Source organism: Ambystoma mexicanum, chromosome 7q (genome assembly GCF_040938575.1).
Source record: "Ambystoma mexicanum isolate Mex_15411 chromosome 7q, UKY_AmexF1_1, whole genome shotgun sequence".
In the NCBI taxonomy this organism is placed as follows: domain Eukaryota; kingdom Metazoa; phylum Chordata; class Amphibia; order Caudata; family Ambystomatidae; genus Ambystoma; species Ambystoma mexicanum.
Window position 1 is genome coordinate 222,925,074 of NC_090941.1, and position 27,792 is coordinate 222,952,865.

The window sequence follows — 27,792 nt, forward strand, 5'->3', positions numbered from 1 at the left end:
AAAATTTCCACCTGCCGTTCTTCTTGAAAAATAGCCTGGAATCTTTTGTATTCTACTGGTAACGAACCGATGAGACCTAAAGTGGTGTTGCTTGTTATCTCAAACTGCCTGGCGTTTTTCGAACCTTCTGCAGAAAAACACATACTCTGACATTTGGAGTTAAACGTCAATGTCCGGGAACACCAATCGATCACAGGGTTATGCTTCTCCAACCAAGGTATTCCCAAGATGATCTGGAATTGAGGAGCTTGAATCAGGTCAAAAGATATCCTCTCCCTGTGTCCTTCCTGGCAAAGCATCATGAGGGGGTCAGTGCACTGGGTTACGGGGCCTGACACCAAAGGTGTGCCATCCACCCCGGAAACATTTTCAGCTTCCAACTTATTCCTCAAAGGGAATCCCAATTTACTAGCCAGATGTTGATCCATGTAATTGCCAATGGCCCCACAGTCTATGTATGCAACTAATGCATGCCTCTCTGTGGGGTTCTTCCGGCAAGAAAGGACTATAGGACACACGAAGTGTGAGGTCGCTGCAACCTTTTCCATGCTCGACAAGCGGACCTCTAGACTTGTCGGGCACTGGAGTTTTCCGCCGTCTGTTCTTTTTTATCCGGATTAATTCCTCCTAAAGGCTTCCGTGAAGGTTTTACTGGACAATCCTTTAAAAAGTGACCGGCCTTGCCACAATACAAACACAACTGTAGTTGTCTCTTCTCTCTTTCTGCTTGGGAAATAGGGCCTCGAATTCCGCCCAACTGCATGGGTTCATTGGGAACATCCAATCCTGACTTCGACACTGGTTCTCTTGGACGGACTACAAAGGGTCGACTGTCCTGACGAGCTCGATCCGTCCTCCTATCCTGAAGACGATGATCCAACTGAATCGTCAGATCTATGAATTCTGTGAGACATTCAGGCGGATTGACAACTTGAGCGAGAACATCCTTCAGCTCATTGCGCAGACCACGATAAAACAACGTCACTCTCTTTTCTGTAGGCCAATTTGTTTCTGCCACTAATCGATTAAAAGTGGCTACATATGCAAGCAGCTCCTGATTGCCCTGCTTAAGTGACAGTAACTCATTGTCCAATGCCTGACCTTGTGAATGGCGAGCAAACAGTTTCTCTAACTCTCGTTGGAATTCTGAAAACTTCTGTAACACGGGATCATCCCGATTAACCAAAGGAATGGACCAATCGGCTGCATGACCACCTAAATAAGACAACACAAAGGCAACCTTTGATTGGTCAGTGGAGAACACGCCAGGTCTGCACAAAAAATGTAGTCTGCACTGATTTAAAAACACTGCAAACCTTTTTGGGTCCCCCGTGAATCTTTCGGGAGGGGCCAAGGGAATATTCCCTGGAATCACCACTTGGACTGGAACTGAGGGCGATGTTGATGAGGAAGCTTGGGCATTACTTTGGGGAAGGGGAACCTGTCCCGCCTGATTCTGTAATAACTGGCGAGCCAATTCTTCAGTTCGTTCCCTATTGATTCCCAGTTCCCTTCTAAGAGCACCGGTTTCGGTCCGGGCTGCATGGACTTCAGCTCTAAGTTCTCCCAATAGTTGAGCTAACTGGTCTACCTCAGAAGTTCCCATGATGCCCAGGCGGAGTATTTTTTTTTTATGGTGGCTTCGCGTTCTGTAACGCTTACCTTAGACTCCTCAGGGACACCACGTGATATTCTGAACTTCTCAGGGTGCGCAGTTATCTTTTGTTCACTACCCCAACTGGACTCTCTTTCTATACCACAAAAACAAATTACCACACGAAATGAATGAAAAGAGTTCTAATGTAGTGAAAATATTAAAAGGTTCAAACTCTTAAAACTGTGTAGTTCCGTTACCTTAGTTGGTGATTTGGTTAGCTCTCCATCCTGTTTCTGTGCAGGGGTGCATGTTCTGAAGAAGGGTCAAAACTAGGGAAGATAGACTGCCCAATATGAATTTTAGGTTATAAATAAATGCCTATGGTGAGGTGGAAAGAGAATAACCTATTTTCAACAACACAACCGTGACTGAAGAGGAAGGGTTGTTCTCTGGAAATCCTAAAAATATCTCAAAGGTGCTACTCCTAAAATATACCCAGTCAGGAATGGTATTGCAAAAAACTACTTACAAGAAAAAAAAACCTTACTGTGTCTAAAACCGAATGTGCACAACCCTAAACATTTTATGTTCCTTAATGTGTGGAATTAGTGTACCTAACTGTGACAGAAAAAACGGAACACTTCTGTTCTTAGAACAAAAAATCTCCTCACAACCCCCTAGCTCCGTAAGGCTAATACGATACGGTGGTTAAACATACACTCACCCTATAAGAACAATGTACACAGCGCACTAGCCTTTTAGGAACCGTTAAATCGGTATAGAGGAAAAAATGGGTAACGAATACTTGCTGTGGAAGGAGACCGAACAGGAATGAGTGCCTCGAAAATCTCCTCACAAACCAAACACCAAAAGGAAATGCGTCTCCGCCAGCTCACACACTGACGAACGCAAACTCCACACAGAGTTCACAGAATTGTTGCCGCGGAATGGAACAGGAAAACAATGACCATGGCACTACAGAGAGGGTATCTATGGATTACAAGGGAAACTGAGGAATTCCTGTCAGAGGGATGAACCGCGGTAAGCGTCCGCTGACACAGCTGAAGACGCGAAGCGCCGTAGAACAAGGGGGGAGGGGCTTAAGTACTCCAGAGTGACAGAAAACTAGACCGCTTGCCCAATCTAGTGGTTGTAACATCAGGCGGCCATGTTGGTTGATGAGGAAGAGCCCCACCCTACCTATTCCTTGACCAGGACTTGTAAGCGGCCACCCAGGAAATTTTGGACATTCTTTTGAGAGGGAACCCCGTAGTCATGACACGATGTTACATGCACACCCCTAGCCAACTCTCCCTCAGATGAGGTGCCTCAACAGTGGATGGCCAGGGTGTGCCTAAAGAAAAAAAAAGAGGTGATGGCTGGAAGATTTTGAATTAATCATAACCTCTGGCATTGCTCTGGGCAACCCTCCACACCATAGTTGTTCACTTGTCAAGCCATTACAAAAGGGGAAATAATGTATGCAAATCAAGCTTGGTCCCACCCGAAAAGGGGCAGTCCAGCCTGAACTGCTTGGTCACACCCCTTCTGCACGAGTCCACAAACATCCCTAGACATGTTTCGCCCTCATTGGACGTCATCAGTGAGGAGCAGCTTGGGTCTCTAGGCCGAGCATGCAAGAGACCCACATCTGGGCATACCCGTCCCACTCAGGGTGACTAAAGCAAAACATAAGAGGTGATGGCTGGAAGGTTTTGAATGAATCTTAACCTCTTTTTTTTTATTCAAACCGTTGTTTTATTAGTTTGGTCAACAAACTTTTACAACATTTTTTGTATATTTCGTAGTTCTTTGCAATTGTATTTTGCATATGAATCAACTTTTCATTTCATTTCATTACAATTGATTGTGAGTATACGAGTCATTTAGTTACTATCCTAACAAAAAACTCTTAAGAATATTAAATAACATTAGAGCAGTTCATTACTGTGTATGATCATCTTTTTTAAAAAACAATAATATTTATCACAATGGGTATACCATTCCAGTTAGCCCCTGTTTAGGAAAACGTCTTTGTCAAATTCTCTACTCTGCATAACACATTTAGACACACGTTAGTAAATGTACAGTTGCCAATATAAAAACATACACACATAGAAAAAAAGGGAAAACTTCCACTCAATGATATACAGACAGTTTGTTTACTGACAATTAACATAAAAATATTATTTCAGCCATTCCAAGCTTTGATACATGGTTTCAAGTTTCAGATTAATGATTGTTAAAAATCTACAAAGCGACAGGATACGTTTTATACTGTTACCCCACATGTAAGCTAACCAAAGCCACTCTCTTTTGAATAAATTCATGCCTACTCCTTCTGTATCAAATATTTGTAGGCGGGTTTCCTCAAAATATGGACAGAAAATGACAGGGTGTTTGGTTGATTCAATCTGCGCCCCGTCATTACAGAACCTCCAGCCCAATTGACTAGCAAGTTTTAGAAATTAATGCCAGCATCCAATTCTTTCAAGGGTCAGCAGTTGATTTAATTTGAATCAGAGATACATTTCTCTAGCTTTATTACAGGGAAATTGAATTATATAAGGTTTATTCGGTAATCTTGTAGTGCAAAATGTTGCTGCCTCTTTATACAAGTTGAATTCAGACATTCCATTTAAGGTCTTACACCAATCGTGATCAAATATACGAAGTTTAACATGTATTAGTCTGAATTCCAAATCTGATGGTTTAAGTGCAATTTCAGCAAGTAAGGAAACCATGCGATCATAATATTTTGTAATATACGGAAGGGAGGAAGCAATCAGCATCTGGCCCAGATCCTCATATAAGCAGTTAGTTGGAGGATATAACATTTTGGCTAAGTTTGACAATAGCCGCCAGTTATGGCGTGCAGACAAAGCTGTAAGTCCAAGTTCCTGCCTCAATACTATGTTGGGGATAGACTTAGCTAAGCGCAGAGCCCCCTTCCATAACCGTCCTTGAAGTTGATCAAGGAAACTATCAATGTCTACAAGGCACATGTCTAGGGCAAACAGAAGTACTGATTCATTCGTGCCTTGAAACACTTGTGTATAGGCGCGTTACAAATGCAATATCATATCATATCATATCATAACTTTAAGGATATAAAATTGAATTAATGGAATTAATGAAAATTTGCAGTACCTCACATAAACCATTTGCATTTGGGTTGCAAGGGGAGCCGCTTTTTTGTTCAATGTCTCTTTCCACATTGCCAAAGAATTTGAGTCTGAGATTGTATAGCAAAGATATCGAATCAAAGGGACTATAGCAATTGGAAAATCATCAATAGTCCATTTATATGAAGAATATTTCCTCTTGAGATTCCTGAATACCACAATGTTTGATTTTTCTACATTTCAATGAAGATTATGGTTGGTACAGTAAGAGGCGAATAGTGACAATTTGGCTTGAAGACCCCTAGGGGTGTGGTCAAAGATCACAATATCATCGGCGAAAGATAGCCAATGGATTTTTAAATGACCAAGTCTCTCCGGATAAGAGATCTGCTTAGCCCAGATGTTGTTTATACCACATAAATATAGATTGAAGAGGGTGGCTGCTAAGTTGCATCCCTGCTTCACACCAATATCGATAGTAATGGCATTAGTGGTAGCACCCGTATTGTTGACTCTTACAAGATAAGAGGTGTTTCCATGGAGTTTAGAAATTAAATGTGTGATATAAGGAGGTATGTTCAGGGATGCCATTTTTTTCCCAAAGCAGTGAACGTATCACGCAGTCAAAAGCGGATGTAAGATCTATTGATGCCATATACAAGGCACCAGAATTCTGTACTTTTGCTTTTGCTAGGAGATGGGCCATTATTGTTGCGTTAAGTGCAGTCCCCATCCTAGCCCGAAACCCAATTTGGAACCTTGACAGGATTTTGAGCTGTCCGATCACAGTTTGGAGCTCGCAAAGCAGTAGAATGGCAAAAACTTTAGCGGCAGTATCAATTAGGCAATAGGTCGGAAGTTGGAAGGGTCAGATCTTAAGCCCTTTTTATATATAGGAACAATAATGGAAGATAACCAGGAAAGGGGAATAAATCCAGTCATTAAGATGTTATCAAATTGTTTTTTAAGAATCTGAGCCCACATTGCTGGATTTCGTTTGAGGACACAGGAAGGAATGCCATCTGGGCCAGCTGCTCTGGAGTAGTTCAGTGCATGTATCGTATTTTCAATATCAAGTACGGACCATAACGAGAAGGAACATATTACCGAACCAGTATTCTTTAAATCTCGATCAGCAAACACTACTGGGAGGGAGATTTTTTTTTCAAAAAATGCTTTCCAGGAGTCCGCAGATATCATTGATGCCTGGTCTGTTGGTAGTGCGGTTGCACCCGCCCTGAGCATAGCCCATGTAGATCGTCTGTCTTTGTGACAAATTGTGGCAAACATTTTTTGATTATTCAAGTTATACATGAACTGTTTGTGGTTTCTGCATTTATTGAGATATGTATTAAGAATGTTTTTTCTTTTTCCCTCAGAAATTCCTCCCATGGAAGAGAAGCTTTTCTAAGTTCGTGCAGAGCCGTGTTCTTGATTTTTTTAGCTACAGAAATTGTGTTAGTATTGGAGTCTTGTGATAAAAGCAAAGGAACATTACACCTCTCTCGCAAAATGATTGCTACATTAGTTATAATGTTAAATAACCTGCAGAGTTCAGCTTGCGCAGAACAGTGATATTGAGGGAATCTGTAGTGATTCGAGAGTTGTGTAGTAATCATGTCATTCATTTTATCACAAAGTTTTGTAGACCAGCGAATTGACAAACCGGGACGATCCCCTTCCAGAAAAGACTGTTGCTGATCATTACCAAGCATGGCCACATCGACCTCTAAATTCAACTGGATTATGAAATGGTTACTACAGCCAGGATCGTAAATAGCAATTTTACTAGATGTTTGCTGTAAGTTCGCTGAAATAGCAATATAGTCAATACAGGAAGAGGCCATACCCCTCCTCCATGTATGACAACCATCACTAGTATCGAAAGGAAGAAAATCAAGTTCCCAAGGTGCTAAATAGTCTTGCCATAATTGACCTCTATATCTCGCTTAATATTGACCATCAGTAATACCGTTGTGCATATTCAATTTTAAGCAATAGGCATTAAAATCTCCTCCCAACAGAAATTCCACAAGTTGGATATAATGCTATAACTTCATCAAAAAGATTATCAAGCTCTTGGAAGACAGTTGTTATTTTAAGTAGTGCTGGATTGTGATAGAGAGAGACAATGAGCAAGGGATCATACGGTTTATCATTTAGTGTAACCAACAAGGCAGTGTTGCCATGGATTTATATTCTGCCAGAATATGTATTTTTAAATTGGTATTTACACAGATGGCTATACCGCCATATGGCCTCCCAGAAAGGCCTTGTTTAGCTTTAATTTGGTAGACAGTATATCTAGGCAACAAAAGGTCCTGCTCACACATAGTTTCCTGGCATAACATAATATCACATCTAATGCCTAAGTGCACATGATTGATCCATGTAAACAAGTTTTTTAAACCACACAAATTCCATGACAAAATGGATAATGCCAAAGACTGGTTACTGGGGAATGTTGTCCATCGCTGGGTTTAAGGTAGTGGCTAAAACAGATAGCCAAGACCAGTCCTTGCTAATATTTGATAGTCCTGCAAGCTGAGCGATTACAACCGTGTTAATGCCACCCTGTGAATCGCCTATATTTGTCTTTGGAAACTTTGGAGTGATGACCGGAAATGGAGTTTCATTAAAACAGATTGCATCATCGATAGAATCAAAAAGATGCGGCATCAGGCCAATAAATTGTAATTCTTCCATGTATTGCATCAGCAAGTTAGTGATGATGGCTGATTGCACTTTGCATACCATACGATGATTCTGAATTGGTGGCAGAGTGACCCACTCAATGTCAGCCGTTTTGAGTGTGCGTAATGCTGGAATTCTGCTAAATGCTTGCAACAAGGCAGAACGATTAAGGCGTTTAATTCCATTTTTATCCAAAATAATTTCCCAACCTTTGATAGTCGTAGAGTACTTGCTCGTTTCATCAGAATCTTAACCTCTGGCATTGCACTGGGCAACCCTCCAGACCATCATTCTTCAGCTGCCAAACCGTTACACAAGGGGAAAGACTGTATGCAAATGAGGCTGGGTCCCATCCCAAAAGAGGCAGTCCAGCCTGAACTGCTTGGGCACATCCTTTCTGCACGAGACCACAAGTGCCCCCAGACATGTTTTAGCCTCATTGGGTGTCATCATTGAGGAGTAGCTATGGTCTCTAAGCACAGCAGGAGCAGGACCCACGTCTGGGCATACCCATCCGACTCAGGGTGACTAAAGCAAAACAAAAGAACTGATAGCTGCAAGGTTTTGAATTACTCTTAACCTCTGGTATTGCTCTGGGCAACCCTGCAGACGATCGCTCCTCACCCCAGACATTACAAAAGGGGAAAGACTGTATGCAAATCAGGCTGGCTCCCACCCAATTCCGGGTTGTGTGCCTAGGTCTGGTCACCCGGTCCCCACCCTTCTGCTCCACAGCGGTGCCTCCTCCCTGTTAATGAGCTGCAGCAACTGTGGAAAATGGGACAAAAGACATTGCAATAAGTCATCATCTTCAGTGAGTGTCTGGCATACACAACATTAACACCACAAATCATGCAGCATGTTGCAACCATGAACTGACACACACACATGCTGCACAAACACATGGACATGCCCATGCAAACTGCAAGTCAACTGACGCATGGGTGTAGTGTGAAGGATGAATCACAGACATGACACATGCAAATGTCAACACAGCACTTCATTGTGTGGCCACAAACACATGACCAAACACAATACCAATGAACAACCAACAGAAGCATTACATGCAGCCAGGGCCATGGGACCTGCACAAGGGCACATGCTCACACAAACACAGTCACCAACATGCATATGGGACAGCATGACATGCAAGCAAGAAACATGTACTGCTGCACATATCTTGGACTCAATTGCCCATGTGGTCTGGCCCAGCATACAGTTATTGCATTTACATATGTGTACCTGTGCTCAAAATGCATTGGGATGATATGTCACATCCCTGTCACAGAGATGCCAATGCAACAACTTGCCTTTCAAAGACATCCATGCACATGTCTCACTCTCAGCAGATATATCTGCATGGATGCACATGCAGGTGTGCCACACATGAAGGAGTCCATCATGCATGTCCCTCACATGCCTATGATAGCATACCCGCATCTGTGCTGTCCCTGCACTTGCTCCATGATCTCACATAGCATGTGCTCGAGGTCAACAAGTCAGTGTGGAAAACTTTGCCAATACCAATGCATATTCCAGTATAAAGTGTCCAATGCCGCATACACCCTGCATTGGCATGAGGCAGTAAGCTGCTGCATCTCACAGCACACACAAGCTGCAAACAGAATGTGGCAACTGTAAACATGCACATAGACTGTAGAGCATCGCTCCACATAGGTACTCACCTGCAGCTTCCTGATGTCGTCTCCACAGATCTGTTAGTGAATGTCCGGATAGAACCTCTCAAGAACCCGCAGCTCTACCTGGGAGAACCAGTGGCAGCCCACATGGTGCACCTCTATAGTGGGCTCCTTGGCGAGGCTGCCAACAACTTGGAATGTCTTTGGGCGTTGGGTTGTTCCAATGTTTCCAGACTGTGGTATTCATGCAGTCTGCCACCCCCTCTGCATTGATGTCAGCCGTGATGTCGTCCCAGATATGTTGCCTTGTGTCATTGCCCAGCTGAGTTACTGGGTTGAAGAGGGAATCATAGGCTCCCAGGACCCGATCCACCAGGATGTCAACTTCATTGGAGGTGAAGTTGGCAGCCCTCTATCTCGACATGGGGGTGCTGCATCCCGAGGCAGGTATGGCTTTCCTGGGTCCTGGGTAGGTGCTGTGGATCTGTGGAGGTACAATCAGCAGTCGAGGTGCAGGAGGAACTATGGTGTGCGTTTTGCATCCCTACCGGCTGATAACAGAGCAAAGTCCATTAACATGTAAGTAACATACAACGCACAGGACACAGCTCACCTACGCAATGCACCCACTTGGCTCACGGCAATGATAGTGTAATATAAGGTGAGCAACGTGCATCACTGTCCATATGCGCAAAGGTGCGAAGAAGTACAAGCATCGTATACAAGTATTTGGGGTGTTGAACATGCTGTTTCCATCTGGTAACGCATATCACATTTTTCTTTTTGGGGTTTGCCTCTGCGCATATGCACATGTATTTTTTTCCATTTTGAGGTGTACGATGTGTTGCATATATAATATTGAGTTTAGGGGTGCCTCTGCATATCGCGTACTGCTTTTTTCACCTTTGGGAAGCTTCTGGGTATTGCGTATGCAATCTTTGAGTTTAAGGGTGCCTCTGTGCATCGTGTACGGTATATGTTTGCTTTTGGGGTAGATTGGAGACCTGCTGGACGACCAATCTATGTTGCACATCACGTAGACTGTTCCCTTCATCATATTGCCCAGAGCAATATCTTTGTGTGCCTTTCATGTATCTTTTTCATCTGAAACATGAGTGGAAAGGACCCAAGAAGGAAAGGGAGTCAGGGACGTGGCAAGGAACCATCTGCCCCAGCCCATGGAGGATGTGGCACGCCTCAGCACACAGGTTACCCAGCATCTGCATGTCAACCAAGCACAATCTGTTCTCTGCACTGGATACTGGAGGGGGGCCACCAGAGGAGAAACAGCTTACACTGAAGAGGCCACAAGTCAATTCATCATCCTTGAGCAGGTGCAAGGTGTGTGAGTCCTGGAGAACTATGAGGACACATCTTGTGAGTGCCATTTCTTGTGCATTGTATGTTTCACTAATCATGTATGACCCACCATACATGTCTAGTGGTACATCTGGCTGCAGTTGTATAACATCCTTGGGGAATGTATGTTTGCTCATGTTTAGACTCATGCCGCCTTAATTCTGAGAGTATCCTGTGTGTTGGACATACGTGTCACATTTTCATATGACAATACACATCACTGTCTGATGGCCTACACAGCAGTGACAGTACATGCATGCAGGTTATCAATGTCAAGAACATGTGTAAATTGCCAGACTCCATGACATGCCCCCTGAGAGACACACATCACCCACAGGGTACTCCCCGGTGCCATGGCCAATTTATGACACACCTATATGTACCTTTATATGCTACATACTTGCTGCCTGTCACTTTGCATTGCTCAACAGGTATGTGTGATAGATGTTGACTAATCACATCATTTGATGCTGAGTTGCATGTTCCAATTGTAACCTGCTCCCATGGTTGGCATGCTGTGTCATCATGCATATCACAGCCGTCTTTCATGACACCCGCTGGTGTGACCATAATGACGGTGCATCAGTGCCCACAGACCACGGTCCTGAATAGCAGGTGGGGTGCTGATGCAATTACACTTCTATGTTATTAGGGATTACACTATACTCTATAATATGAACAATAGCTCATTGTGGGTCATCATACAGAGGTTGCCATTCTTGCAATCAGAAAATTATATGTCTGTAACCAGCCCATGTGAACAGTAACAGACATTGTTAATGCCAATGAGTGTGCATGTCTGCATACCATTTAATGTATATGCATGGTAGTAGTTCAAACATGTTTATTCACTTTAAATCAGAAGCACCTGTTCGTCCTGAAAGCCCTAGATCTATCCATCAGTTGATACGTGACAGGCACATGCCTTTTCACTTGCATCATTGTGCTGTACACTCACACAGACATTGGCCTGTCTGCGTACTTGAGAAATGCACACTTGTCCACACTTGCATCATCTGTCTGATGAGGAAAGACATGCCAACTACATCACCCTCTCAGATGTGGCATGATGGCCCTGTTGCTCCTTGTGTTATACGAGATGTAGTTCAAGAGGTGCAGGTTCTCAGTCCAAGCATGCACAGTCCTGAACAATGAACCAACATCTTGGGATGATGTTCATAGACAGGGACGTATTCATAAACAATGAAATATTTCCCAGAGGCATTACTGTAGGGAAAGATTGTTGCACCTAAATGCTACTCCTGGACCTTGCAAGACCTCCATAAGAATGTCTGAAAAAGATGGCTCAGGATATGTTGTATGGGCTCCAAATCTGCACACAGACAGCCGCATCAGCATCATGGGTGGGATGTTACAAAAAGAGCAGGGCCATGCTTCTTCTGATAGTGCTGGCATCTGCTTCTCTACTCAGGGCTGACCTACAGCCAGTGAATCTCATGTAGTTGTGGTGTAGCAAGGTATAAGTTACAGTGGCCCTTTAAGATGAGGTAGCAATACTTAGAGATGGATGGGGATGCAGAACTTACTTATACATCAATAATCAAACTGACTCAGGAAATTGGCAAAATATAGTGCTGTTTTATTTGCAATTATCTAAAACATCGACTTACAACAGACGTCGCAAAGCACGTTCTGAGTGAATTTAATAAAAAACACAACTCTTATAGTCAAAATTCATCATCACTAATGTCACACTACGTGGCAAACTACAAAAACCTACTTGGGGATGTGATAGGCTTACAGGGAACATCTAGGTATACATTCCATATTAACAGGGTTGTGATTAGATCTATAACATTAGGTGGACAACTAAGCCCTCCTCTAGTGCAAGTCATTTTCATCGTCACAAAATACATGACAATCCATTGTTTACACAAACTGTAGGGCTCTCTGTTACGTGGCCCTCTACAATTGGTTGGCGCACTTGTACCCTTCTGGAATATTCCACATGCTAGCAGCACGCAGGCTGGTACCCAGGTGCCTGTCGGCTGGTCTTGACCATAACTTCCCACCTAATTAGCCTGACATCTATCATCACTCTGCGGTCTGCCATTCAATTAAGGCTTTGAACTTGGCCTTGCAGAAGCTCTCTGAGGCTGAGAATAAAAGGGAGTGTAGCATGGTTTTATCTTCTGGTTTCAGTGTAGCTCGACCCAAAGCCTATTTCAATCTGACCATGTCACTTGAGACCACGTTTACAAGCCTTTTGCTGCATGTAATATTATTAAATGATGAACTCTTGACACCTTCAGTGTTTTTTCATTCCACTTCAAACAGAAGTTTGTTTCTTTGTCATGTTCATGTAAATACTTGATGACAACCAGGCTCACGGTGGCCTCAATACTTGGTGCTGGGCCAGCCAAGCGTTTCTGAATTTCTCCTTCGCCATTAGCTGTTTTCCAACTGTGCCACACTGCAAACCCTTTTCTATTCACGGGGTTCAAGCCTTGCTAAAGTGCATCATGTAACATCAGGTTCTATACATTCCTATCTATATACGTTGGTGCATCGCCACAATCTATTCACTCCGTAGCCAGCCTCAAGATCACGTTGTCTACTTATGTTACTGCATCTGTACAATTATAAAATGACGTTGCATTTTCTTCAGTATTTCTTTGCATGAGCATCTTCATCTTAAACCCAACATGTTGCTCATTTTTAACACCTCCTCTTCGGATCTTATAGAATGTCTATGCTCTTTCGTCTTTTGCATCTTTTCAGGGTGCGTCAGTTCTATTTCGCATGACATCACCAGTCTTCTTTCTTGCTTATTTTCATACTTCTCCGGGGACTCTTTCCAGAAGACTATCATATCTTTGTGCTTTCTCAGAGGATACCTTGTTTCAAGGATTCTCTGCGGAACAGGCATCCTCACTGGTACTGCATGTGTTGCAATTTCCAGTTCTCAACATATAGGCAACATGGGGGTGGAGCTTTTAGCAGGGGCTTTTGACTCTCCCTCTACACAGAGCTATTGCATGCACCCATGTCATGGCTGGCCATGGCCAATGACGACCAGGCCTTGGCACTGTGTGGATTGAATCCACCACCATAACCACCAGCAGGTCAACCGCAGGATGGGTGGCCCAGCAGGTCCACACCTCATGAATTACTGTTGCTGTGATGTCCATGATATTCATGTCCCTAGTCCCCATGCCCTCTGCCAGGCACTGGCCCTACTTTCACAAATTTGGAGGTACAGTTTCCGGTGGAGGTGATGAGGGAATCACATCAGCCCAGCTTTGTCAGCAGGTTTGTTATGTCGGTATTATTGGTCACCACGGTCTTTGCATGCATTCCACATTTGCTAGCTGGGGGTGTAATCATTGAGTCACGGTAAATGTCACTTCAGATGTGTGTCTGTCCACATGCATGTGTGTGTATGTGCACTTCCATTATGATGCGTGTCCATTGCTTTGGAGGATGCACTTACACAATTGACAACGAAAATGGAAGGGATTGTGCAGCACTTATCATACTTGAGCCAATGGCGATATATTTCCCACATTCTTCATGTACATGCTAATTGATGACATGCCTTCTCTGTTTATCATAACTCTGTGTATTTTGGTTTTCCAACACTTGCCTCACTGACCATGATGATGTATCCTTACTGACACCCTTCTACTCCACCTGCCCATGTTTCCTACAGGGCCCTGCAAGTGTACTCCCTGACCACACTACTCTTTGACCTGTGCCACTGCCCACTGCACTCCCTTATTGGCTCACATGACCTGCCCCGCTACTATTCCACATGTAACACAAACATCCATTGTCTGGTCTACTCGTCCTCGACTGTTCTGCTTCATGGTATTGCCTCATGTGACACAGTTCTGGGGATTTGTGTACATTGACTCCACAGGACAGGTTTGTCATACTTGCTGCATGTTGGGTTGTACAGATATGTGCATGTGTACCCCTGACATACTGCCCCTGTGCTCCCCAATCAGGTCACTTGTTCATTGTTCATTATTGTATGTTCTCTACACCTGGATGTACTGCATGATTTTGTTTTATATTACTTGTTGATCTATTCAGCATTGTAAGTGATTGCACAGTGGGTTTGCACATTGTGGGTGCATGTGGTACATAGCCCACTTCCCCCAGCTCGTCTTCAAATGTTGTCCCTGTAGGTTTTGTCTGTGCACCTTGGGATCCATGTGCACTTACTGGGACTGTCTCGCACAGGGTGTGTAGTCTGTTAGAGGGTGAGTGAACAGCTGCATATTGTCCAGTGGTACATTTACAGTGGTGTCCAGCAGGGGTGGTCAGTGGTTTGTGCAGGATATGGAAATATTGTTGGAAATTCTTTGCAGGGATGTTGTAGACATGGGTCTCTTTCTGCTTTGCATGCCATGGTGGGTTGTGCGTGTTGTTTATTTGATGTGAAGCTGCTGATTGACCTTTCACAATTGGGCTTTCATTGTCAGTCTGCCCTTTTGCAACAACCACTTTTGGGCTTACTCACCCACTACATGTGCTACTTTTCATTTACAAGTGTTCATGTTTCTGTCTTCCTCTCTTGGTCACCTTCTCCCTGCCCTCATGAAGTGTGATGTCAGACAAATCCATCCTCATCTCCCTACCAGCCAATCTTCTGCTTGCACCGATGTTCCCCTATCCATGTCTCTCTCCACTCCACTGCTATGCATTCATCACTCTGTATCCTGTCTCCCTCTTGCCCTCTGTCATCCTTCTCATCAGCTAACACACTGGTACTTGGACTCCCGGGACATCACCTCCTCACTTGGTGTCCTTTTCCTATATGCATGGATGACCCAAAGGCACACATGAGACCTGACAGTGGTTGTGCAGAACTTGTATGCCTGCAATCAATTTCCCCATGTGGGCCCGCATCCCAGGGCTGAGTGTAACCTATTTCCAGGGTGCATGTTGTGCTGTGTTTGTATTCTGTTTGTTTTGATGCCAGTGGTTTCACTGTTGGTCACACTTGGTTGTTGGTACTTCCAGATGTTGACACTGGGTAGTCCATGCCGATTTGTTTGTTCGATACAGGAGTTGTCATGGCTGTCCAGTATCTTTACATTGATGCAATGCTTGCTTTTGCGAGTTCAAAATGGTTTTCAGGTGGGATGCAGTTGATACGAGCCAGGCGGGTACTTTGTGCAGGTAAGTCGAGGGCACTCAGGGTGTGACTTGTGGTGTCGTTGGTGGCAGGGAGTCTGGCACTGTGTGGGGTTATTATTCTTTTCATTGTACTGAGGTGAGTGGGTCCAGCTTCATGTGTGCATGTTACACATGGTAATAATAGGCTGGTGTGTCAATGCATGCTGTTTAATCAAGACAATCAGGGTGGCACTGGTTACGGGGTGAGTGTTGTGAGGGAGGCTGTCATTGGAGGGTGTTTATTGTGAGTTGTCATGAGAGTGGCAGGTCTGGCTCTATGAGTGTTGGGACTCATGGTGATTGGCGGGATTAGGAGTGTTTCTTTGCAGTTTTTGCATGTGTCTTTCCTTCCACGTGGCATCCCGTTCAATTAGCTTCTCTAGTCATGTTTACCCACGCAGGCAATCCACCCTTGGTCCACTGTCCTTCTGGGGGTGCTATCCTGAGACAAATCTACACACCTAACAGCAATGATGGTCATATGGGGGATGCCATGTTAACCACAAACACTAGGCACATGTCATTGGCCACGTGTTGTTGTTTGCAATGGTGAACATGTAACATGTGTGGTACACCAGCAGATATTTTGCGCAGACTGGTAACAGCTGCTCATTTCATCTCAACACTCCCTTAATTTCCAAGCACATTGGATCCACTTCAATCCTGTCCCTGTGAAGTCTGCATTGCCTTACTCTTGCCTGTTGCCTGCTGCCTTTTGTGTGACAGAGTCCTTGGCCTCTGTTTCTCATTCCTTTCTCATGTTTGCTTGTCTCTGTCATGCCAGTTGCCTCTGTGCTCTGCTTTCCTGTATGACTGCTGCCTCTGTGAACAACTGCCTTCTGCCCAATCCTATCTTCAATGCAATTGCTGATATATTTGCATCCCATCGCCTTGGCCTTTACATTGTTGGCTCCCATGCCAGTGTTTATTGCACTGTCCTTCTGCCACGTTAATCCGGGGTTGCCATATCGTGGAATTGGGAGTACTTCCAAGGAGAACCTGAATTTCCAACCTCTTAGTGATCTCTTTTTGGGAGTTCTCTCAGTGTCAGACTGCATGTGGCTGGATCAGAGTGTTCACAATGTCCCATCACCATGACAAGGGGTAAGCGGTACCTGGTTCTTCACTGCATGGCACTCTGGAGGCCTGCCAGTCTAGGCGTTGCGGGTGGGTAAGGTGTCACTGTGCACTATGCTTTCATTGCATTGGCATGGGTGGGGTGGTGACTAGCAGTATATGTATCTATCATGTGTGCTGCCAGGGAAATTGGCATCTACTTCCATGATCAGTCCATTAGCATCACAGTCTACCCACGTGTTAATGGAGTTCGAGTGCGTGCAATTGCGGTATATGTGCTCATCAATCAGGGGGGGGGTATAGCGCAACAGGTGTACAGTCAATTGTACCTAGTGCACATGGAAAGTGTGCTACTGCACAGAATTGCTGGCACACTCTCTGCCTTTCCTCCAGTGTTCTGGGCATATATATGTGCCTGCGCACACATGCATGTGCTTTTATGTAGGGCAATATGTGGTGGAGACAGCGGGATTGTGGAGACTGCGATATCCCACCAACTATGGCCATGGTACGCTGGAAGTAGCCAGATTCCAATAAATGTAGTGCAATCAGCACTTTCTCAAGAGGTGTAAGTGCCTGGGGGTAGATGGTGGGTGATGCTAGGTCATGTACCAACTCCCTGACAAGGTCTAGGATTACATGGGGGGGCGCAGTACCTAACATATTCCTGGTCATCAGGCATCCCGAACAACGTGATGCCTTGTGCAAACATTAATGCTCTGGGCATCCTCCTCCTCCTTCAGTGTCTGTGTATGATAGTTCCTGCTATTGATGTGTTCATCCTAGCAATCGACATTAGTTTGGTTTGCATTGCATGCTTTATATGCATTGGATGCCAGGTGGGTTGAACTTTATGCCTGCTATCATGTGGTGGATGGATCACATTATTTGCGTGTGCCTTTTCACGATGCGAGGTTGCGCGTTGAAATCCATGGGTTCGGATGGGTTTGTAGTTTAATGGGCGTGCGATTGCACAGCATGGACCATCCCTCAACATGCCCACATTTTACTTTGTTCTTCCTCATTCTGCATGTTCAGCCCCCTATTTGGGTGTCCGCGTAGACCCGGGCCTACACTCTGTGAGGAGTCTCGCTCAAGGCTCTCAACCGCACGCACAGATGTGCCGAGCCTGCACAAACTCCCTGCAAGTCCCAGAAAAGTCCTGCAAACTCGATTCCATGAATCGATCAACAGGGCTTTACATACAGAATGGCTCGCAAAATCCTGATTTTCTCCACAGGAAATTCAATGAATCAGGTCCTAAGTGTCATGGGCTAGTATTAAAAACATAGTATAATTACACCCCTTTACAATATTTTTTAAATCGGTGCAGCTTGTACCGGCATTGGTATATAAAGTGCATGTTCACAGAGTGGTACTATCACACTGTATGTGACATTTTTGCAGTGCTTTGGCATACTAGTTTGTCTACTATTCCATCAGTGGTTATATTAGGCACACACTTATGATGGGCAAATGTATACATTGGTGAGAGGAAATATTCCAGTGTGCTGCAGCAGATATGTCATGTGAACTTTCTTTATTTAAATTTTTCTGCAGGCACATCCACGGGCTTATTATCCAAACGCTTCTGAATAGAGTTCTCTAAGGTACACCATTTAACCATATTAATTTAAATAATAGTTAATGGGAAAGGGTTAGTCTTGCGTGCTTCCCTTGTGACGCTGCTCCTAAAATGTGTGTAGTGGTTTTAACGCCCCACCTGCTGGAAAGTTCAGCTGCCACCAATGAAAAGTGTATGCAATATAGCCATAGTACATTCAATGCAACAGACCATCATGTCTTGAAAGCACTATCTCAATATCCATAATGGAAATAAGTTAACATGTTGTAAATGGGGGTGTCACATGCACCATTTGGCACTATTGTAGCAACTCTGTGCTTGTGTGGTGGGTGGAACTGTGATCATACCTGAAATATTCAGCGCATTGCATTTGGTGAAAGTCACCCCTTGTTGAACAGACTGACACTGACCATCGCCAGGAGTGAGACGCATCAGTAGTACAGGTGAAACAGAGGAGACATGCTTTTAGGCAGCTGTAGATGTGTCCTTCCCTGCTTTTTAGAGGTTCATGGTTAACATATTTCTACTGTTGAAGGTGATTCAATGCATCATATTACATGTAGCCACCTTTGCTGTTTGGGTGATTGATGGTTGTATGGATGTAATAAATAGATGCTTTTACAAGGCTAAGGACAGAACAAAACGCTTAATGAACCATATGGTCTTTTGAACAAGGACATCCCATACAGCGAGTAAATATATTTTGCCGTGAACAGCTTAAACGGGTTGTGGACATATACAAGTAAATATTCAAATTAAACGTCGCGAGTTGCTGCTAGGATTCAGTTTCATCCACAATATGCATCAATTAGAACATTAGAAATCACTTGTAGTTTAAAATAATATAATGCTAATACAAATACCATTAACAAAATAATAATTTAGCATTTATATAGCGCTACAAACCCTCAGGCATCTGAGCGCTGCTTATTATTACCCATGGTGTGTGGTGCTCATTTATTGACCTCGGAAGGATGAAAGGCTGAGTTTGGTCCTGCAAAGATTCGAACCCGAGGACTCCTACGTGTTGTGCCATGGACCAGCTTAAGGTCGTTATGACTTGAAGGTTTAGACTAGGAGAAAAATAGTACGGTTCAGAAAATAACAACTGTGCCAGATTTGTTCATGATTATTTACAATAAACTGTTTGAGTAGTGTCTGGGGAGTATCTGTAACAGCATGTGCATTTTAAAACACCTTGTTCTGCTACTATTGTTTAAAACTATCAGCCACAGCATACCTACATAATACAAGGGGTCCAAATTGGCCTAGGAAAGTGCAAAACACTCACATGTCAGGCCGGCCTTTCAGGAATTGCCCTATCGCCCGAAGAGCCAGTCCTAGCCTGACAAGCTTCATTGCAATAAGGGCCACTGATAAACATCTTGGGTGAAAAGGGCAGTGTTTTCTGCTACTGAAATGGTGTTCATGGAGAAAAAATAAATGAAGATGGCCAGCAGGTGTGCCCAAACCTTCCAAAATGTACTGTAGGATATCTTTGTGAGGATTCCTAGCTTGCCAACACCACAGGGCTAGCGGTGGTTATTTTTATACTGGGATCCTTAGCCAAAACAAAAGCCGGACTTAGTGCTGCACTATAGGCACTAGTTATATTGGATTACTATTTAATTTCCCGGAGTAGACCTACCAGATCACCTGCATAAGCATGAATTTAGAACATAGGGAATTAGCTTACTATGATTTGACTCAGATCACTACCAGGCCTAGTGTAGTGTTGTGGTGCACCTTCCTTATACTTCAGGCAGTATTTAATACCCCTTAGCTTTGCATCCATCTATGCATTAGCACGTAAAAGTAGAGCACACAAGAAAGACAGACCAGCACTGTGCTAATTCTTTCATGTATTTTATACACAGTTCAGATTCTCAGCTTAGCACACAGCATTTGATCAATATGACATTTGCAATTAAATGAAAACGCACATTGTAATCTCACATTCTTTCATTAGGGGAAAGCATTTTTCTATTTTTCACTTTAGAGCCACTGCCCTCCCCACTATAAATTCCTTTCACCGGTAGCAAAATTCTCTTACACTTTACCATTTGGCTGGACATGCACTGCTATCTGTAGCCTTGAAAAGTATCAGCTGTTTTGGCAGGGTTGTAAGCTTTCAGTTTGTATGTGAAAATGGCCCCTTGTACATGGAAAGAAAACACATTAAAATAGCTAATTGCATCTGAGTTGTCTATGTAGTTCACTTCTACCCTTTCCCGAGGTCCGGAGTCATTCTAATAAGTAGCTTTAGGCATTATTATCTTTACCGAAGATCATGCTCGCCTCATCAACTAAAGGAAGTTATCTCACATGAAAATGACTGTGCTCACTTCGGCAACTTCTCTCTCTCACTCCCAGAGAATCAACACAGCTCTCCCTCTCACAGGCAGCCTCTCTCTCACCCCTCCACTCTCTCCAGCAGCTTTCGGGACAGCAGCTCTGACCACAGAAGCAGCCAGGGCTCAGAGTTCTTTTTTTAATCTCTTCCTGTTACTATCTCTCTCTGCAGCAACTCCCCCAAAAATGAAATTGATCTGTGTTCTCTTTTTAAACCCTCTCTGTGCCAACCCACTCATGTATATCCCCCTACATAAAGTATATGATCACCCTGCCCCTGACTGTGATCTCATGCATCAATCTGACACCTCCTCCTTGATGGCCAAACTTCCTGGATATTTCCAGAACTCCCTATTCTTTTATACCATCACCTTTGAGCAGGGTTTTAGTTCAATAGGCCCGGACCCAATATGCTACATTTTTTTCTGGCTTCCTGCACTAACAGCTCAGACAATGGGCCTATTTTGAACAACATGAATTTGCAAATTCCAGGTTCTCTAACCCTTAAGTCACCATTGCAAAAGCAGTATTTATTCCTGCATTTCATATCTAAATGGCATTGAAGAGACTGCGCCTACACTCCATTTACAGCCCCAGTTTTCATCCTAAATTTGCACCAATTGATTTTTCCAAGTGCTATGGACCCAGCTGTCCCATTCTAAACACTAATTATATTAATGGGTTACATGTTAAAAGTTAGGAGTTAGTAGCTTAATTGTTAGAAGTTAGGTATTAGTCCCTACACTACCTGCAATGCACTGCCATGGCAGGGCAAATCCCAAGTTACCCCTCTGAGGATCTGTATGACTTCTCAATGCTGTCTCACGTCAGTGTCTCACATGCATACTATAATATCTCTACTGCAGGAGTCTGAGTTGTGACTTCGGGCCTATTTGAAATTTGTACCACCGGAACATGTGCACCGCCTAAAACTCCTACATACCTCTCCTCTTTATATTTCAGTTGATAATTCCAATGTTTTCTGGGAACCTCTATAACCCGCATTTATGGCGTCATGGGCGTAATGAAGCAACAGTTCCCGAAATGACAATGGTATCACCCATTGAATTTGGCCTGACATGGATTCCCTAATCATCAGTCCATTTTGTTATCAAATTCTCTTTTTGTTCTTTAATAACACCCTCAGTCCTTCTTTTCCTTTGCAGTCTTCCTCAGTCAGAGGATTTTGCTCAGTATCTAGCAAATAATTATATAATACGCTTAAAATGGGGTCTTTTTTTCAGCCTTGATCTAATCCTGATCAGGGGTATCAAAATTCCACTGCACCATGAGCTGCTCAACTGTCCCCTGAGATTTGGAGTGTGCTATTGCATTCTGCTGGACTCCACCAAGCATATGCCCAATAGGAAATTACTCACCCATCAACCGCACCAATCTTAGCTAACTGATCTGCATTCTCATTCCCTTCCTTGTTTTATATGGTGTTTTCAGATTACCTTGCATGTTTCTCCAGTGAAGGATCATGTCGTTTTGTGGTTTCTGGTTATATGTGACCATTCCTCTCAATTTCCACCCAGTTAATTATTCCACAACTATTTTGGGCATAATCAGAATCTGTGACATAAACTGTTTCTTTGAATTTATTTTCTATTGCTGTGGATATTGCTCTACAAATGGCAGCCAAATTTATTTTTGAATCACCTCCCACGTGGTATGCACATCAATCCACATACACAATTGGGCAATCCCTCCATGTCTCTTCATTGCATGCCTTGTGTGGATATTGTTCAAATTCAGTTACATTACTTTGTAGCTCTGTGTATTGGAGGCACAGACATCTGCAAAATCATGTAAGTCTGCCAGCCCCCGAGCAATAGGTCTCTTTTTATTCTGTCCATATCGGACTTCTACTGGGAATCCCTGCAAAGCCAATGTCCCTGATGTGATTCTTGACTGGGCCACATTTCCTGATCTGATTCTTTTACTTTGTAAAAATTGTAGAGGATGAAGACTTGTTTCAAAACCCACCCACTCCCCCTGAATAATGGGGCGGAAATGCTGTAATGCCCAGCCAGTGGTCAAAAGTGCCTTTTCATGTTTATAAAAGGTTGTCTCTACCTGTGACAATGCCTTACTGGCGTATTCAATCTGTTTGTTATTTTCATCATGTTTTTGATACAGGACTGCTGACATACATTGATCTGTAAATATTTTCATTTGCTGATATTTATTAAGAAAAAAATATTAAAAACATTGATGTTGTGTTGGCACATTTAAACATGATACACAGAAAACTATTGTGTCAATCAAATCAATACAATTATGTGAACAAAGTGCAATAAGAACAACAGAGTGCTTCAAAAAGAGGTTAGTAAGAGTGCAAATCAGCAATATATCTAAAATAGGCTAACTAAGATTTATATCTGAATATGGGGGGACCCCAATGTATAGATCTACTATTCAACACCTTAAGTAGTCATCACCTAGAAACAATATCTAATACAATTTGTACAGAAGGCTATACAGACCTCCCTAACCAGTTTGCTGTAGGTGGTACTCAGGGTTCCTCCCACCATATCCTAAATAGTCCCAGGAGTTTTTCACCACAGGAGCCATACGATTTGTAGTGGTCCCCGTGGACATGAATACTCCATTTATTTGAGCTGCTTGATAGCATCACAACTTTACAAATGGTTGCATAGTGGCTGTTCACTGATGATACGCTGCATTTATATAGTAGAATCATTTGGTGTGCGGGTTCATTTGTGTAGTCTCCATATGATGAATGAAATATTAAAATTGGGTGTTCTATACATCCTTACAGTTGATTGAGCGTAGCTGTGAAGAGAGTAATCCAAAGTTGAAGAACATATTTTGTTGTGATAAAGGCTGCTCTATACATGTAAGAAGGGCGCAGATGAAGATGGGAGGACCTCCAGTTCATTGGCCGAAACACGTTGTGTCAACATATATTCCTGTTGGAAAACAAACATCCTAACCTTCATATCACCCTTCAAACTGGTTAGGGAGGTCTGTAGAGCCTTCTGTACAAATGGTGGTAGAAATTGTCTCTAGGTGACGACTACTTAAAGTGTTGAATAGTGGTTCTATATATTAGGGTCCCCCAATTTCAGAATGGATATAAATATTAGGCAGCATATTTTAGATAAATCACTGATTTGCACACTTACTGACCTCTGTTTGAAGGACTTTATTGTTCCTTTTGCGCTGTGTTCACATGATTGTATTGATATGCTTGACATCATTGTTTTATGTGTGTTATGTTTACATGCAGCAACAAAATGCCAAGAATATGAAAGCCTAAAAAAGAGAAGCATACTCTGGAGTCATAGTTGGTGAAGTTGAAAGTGACACAGAATCACCAACTTGATATGTTTTGGGAACTTTAGAAGGTACAGGTACATGCCATTGTTCTACTGTAACACATTCAATATGTTTGCTTTTATTATTTTATTTTTTTAGTTGTACTAACCATAGTGGCACTGTTTATTATTAAAGTAGTTTGGATTGTTTTATAAACATTTTCAAATATACCTGCTCGTGTCTATTTTGCATATGTGCTAACATTGCTACATTTCTTAAATTGTATTTTTGAGGGTCAGCCCTTTTAAATTTGTTTTGCAGATGGTACAATATTGAGCAATGTTCCACGCATCATCTGATTCTGGAGTTTCCAAGTAGTCCCAAATCCAGATCTTAAATTGCCAAATGGAATTGATCCTGAGGCAGCAATGTTTTTTTTATGTTGTTTTTTAGTTATGTTAATGACACAGCTAGAAATGCTTGTATACTGTCAGCTGTAGGGGCATTTTGCTGTGATACTTTTTCAGTAGTTGAACTTGTTGATATATAAGTTAAAGAAGTACCAGTAATAGGTACATACTCTTTTTTGTTTTGTGGGCCACACTAGACATAGTTGTTAAAACAGAAGTTTCAAGTTGATTTTTCATGATGTTACATAAGTTGGCATTGGCAAATTACGTGTTTTATTTTTAGTTGTGTGAGACTTTTTTGTTTATTTTGTGTGAATTACAGTACTTTGCATGACTAAAATGGTACTAATAGTAGTGGGTAATTCACATTTTTTTGCAGCTTCTACAATGACAGTTCTGGAGTAGTAGACAGTCTCTAGAAGAAGTAGTAGGAAATGTATTTGTGTAATATCAGGGAATTTGTGAACTGTTGGAACAGGAGTATATTTAATATAAGGTTATGTATCTTTTGTCTTATTTGGTGTGACAGGATTTTTGATTATTGAAACAGTGCACAACTGGTGATATGCAATGTTGGTTGTATTTCTATTTGAATAGGAGAAGTCGATACTGTTGAAATAGATTTACATTTGCGACTGAGTGCTTTTTATTAACTTTTTCACCTGGTGAATTAAATTGATGAGGTGTGGTAGAGTTGGCTTCAGTTGTACCATTGGAAGTACGTAAAAGTATATTAACATTGAGCTCTTTATTTTAAATCTTTTAAAGGACTTAGGGATACTGAAGGAAAAAACTCAACCATTGTTGTTTCCATATTAAGTTATTATCTTGAAAATATATTGTCTACTACTTATTCTCTATCAGTACCAATAGCTGGAACAGTTGTAATGCCCTCATTGTATTGTGAAGACAATTTTTTTTTACTTCAGGTTTTGTGTTGTGATGTGTCTGCTTTTTATTCCTTAATGGAGGTATGTTTGTGGTGTTTTTCCTTGCTTTTTTTTCTTTTACTGCGTTTTAATGCATGTGTACTCACAGTGTTTTCAAGATGAAACTAAATAACAGAGGCCAATATTGTTTAATAAAGTACCATGTGTTTTGATTTTTATTGGATCTTTAAAAAAAAATAAGTTTATTACTTTTTCCAGGTGTAGAACATTGATACCATAACCAACAGAAACATACACATTCCTCCCATCTGGACAATTTGTCCCGTATCCCAATAGAAGATCAACCCGCTTTGAGGCTAGAGTGGTGAGCCCACTAAGCAAGACCCTCCCTAGGGGTCTGGGCAAGTGGGACCTCACTGGGAGTGACTCTCCCCTTGGGGACTAGGTCTCCCATTCTGATCAGATTCTCCCAGTCCAAAACACAATTTCTCCTACATGGTGTTGGAAAGAATTTGGTATCTCCCATTATGACTATAACGAAGAGGGGCACTTCTTTCACTCTTTTGGTTTCAGGCAATACTGAACGTCGTCTCAATGTCATAATCAAAGAAGATGGACACATTTCTTTTGTTTCTGATGATGTACATAAGAGCAGAGAGAGTCAGAAAGAAAGAAAGAATTCCTACGGAAGGATTATAGTAACCCCTATGCAGAGGCGACCCTCCATAGAGAAGATGTGCTGGAGGGCCAGAACACAGAAATAGCAGTGGAGTGGAGGAAGAGCAGACCGCTAGTTGGAGCCTGAAAGTTGGGCCTTCTGACCGAGTAAGAGGAAGCACAACCGTCTTACCTGCTGTCACAACCATGGGAGAGCATTGGTGTGCTTGGTGTCTGGCAACCAATGGCGAGACCATAGAAAAGAATGGTTTCCAGGCCCCCAAGCTCCACGCGGCCAGTGCTTTGCCACCAAGACAAGCACCAACAGTGAAACAAACGTTCAAACTACAAATGCCAGAATGGGCACACACTCTATGTAAACAGAGCAAAGGATATGCCAATCCCTTATATCCATGCTTGAAATGTCAAAAAGTGTATGAAATCTTGAGAGAACTGAACCGACTCATGCCATAAGTGAAAGAGAGTGGAAGACATACTTGTGCTTTATGCCAAGGCTGACAAAGACGACAAATGTGCGAGGAACAGATATGAGTTGGGCGGTATGCGGGCACTATAGTGCTACTGCCGTGAGCTGTGGCACAAATAGTGCCACCTCACAAGTATGCAGGGGCATGCACATGGCCCCGGCGGAAACGGTATTTGTACCTGGTGGAAACAGCACCTGAAAGCAGGCTACTGCCCAAAAACCCAGTGCTAATAACGCTAACGCCATCAGAGCTTTGAACACCGGCGCAATTAGCGTGTACTTTTAGGGCCGGCAGGAAATGTGTGGCTGCCAGAATACAAAGCACTTCAGTGGCCATTTTGAAAATCACAATCCATCCAAAATCAGAGCCCCTGGAAGCCATCCACACCCCCAGAGTATACAAAATGTCTCAGGAGAGGGCTAGCGGCAAGGCAGCCCAAGATCCCTTGTACAATCCCCAATTCACAGAGATTGAGCTCATTGTCTTTGTGCATGAGGTCGTGGCCCACCATGGAGGGCTTTATGGTTCCAGACAGAGGAAGACATCCTCCCAGAGCCGCACCCAGATCTGGCAGGTGCCGATCCAGAAGGTGTCAGCAGTTGGCCACGTCCCCAGGGACAGGGAAGACTGCCACAAAAGGTGGAATGAGCAGCGTGTGCGGGTCTGTGGAATCCTGGCCGAGCACCGACAGGACAGCCTGGACACCGGGGGAGGCTCACCTCTGCAGCTTGAGCTGATGCCGTTGGAGGAGGAATGTGGTACCATCATCGACATGGAGGGGATCATGTGAGTCAGAGGAGTCGACGAGGGTAGTGGCAACCAGGAGGCAGAAGGTGAGTCAAACCCTTTCCCTTTGCATCTAACTACAACAGCCCAGCCCAGCATCCCCCAGTGGAACTAGCCAAGAGCTGGGCACTGCTACTGGGGGCAGTGTGTGGGAGCCACTAAAGGCACCTACGGCAGCACCCATGTGCCAGTGCATCAATGCCACCACTGTGAGCCAGAGCAGTGGGGTGGGCAGCCAAGGTACACATCTAAGCTCCATGCACCACACATCCATGGCAGTAGCACAGCAGTGCCACATTGGGACCTGGCAGTGACAAGTAACAGACTCCCATCTCAATCATGTGTAACAGTCAAGTTGATAATGGGGAAGAGATGCATTCAAGTAAAGCAATGACTAGGCCACCAATGTACCCCTGCCATGCGACCACGGCCAAATACAATCCCCCAAGTGCACCCCAAGCACGTGTCCCCATCATTGTCAATCCACTACCAAATGCAAGCAGGCCAGGCCAGGCCCGTGCATCAGTGCAACAGACCTGTGCCACAACCCTCCCCATTTAATTACTGTCATGTATGCCAAAAAATGTGAGGGAATGTGTAATAACACCATCCCCTATTTCCCCTACAGGCAAACAAGATTCACCAGTGGTGTCAGGGGATGAGGACGCAGCAGGCCATCTTTATGTGTGCCCTGCCATG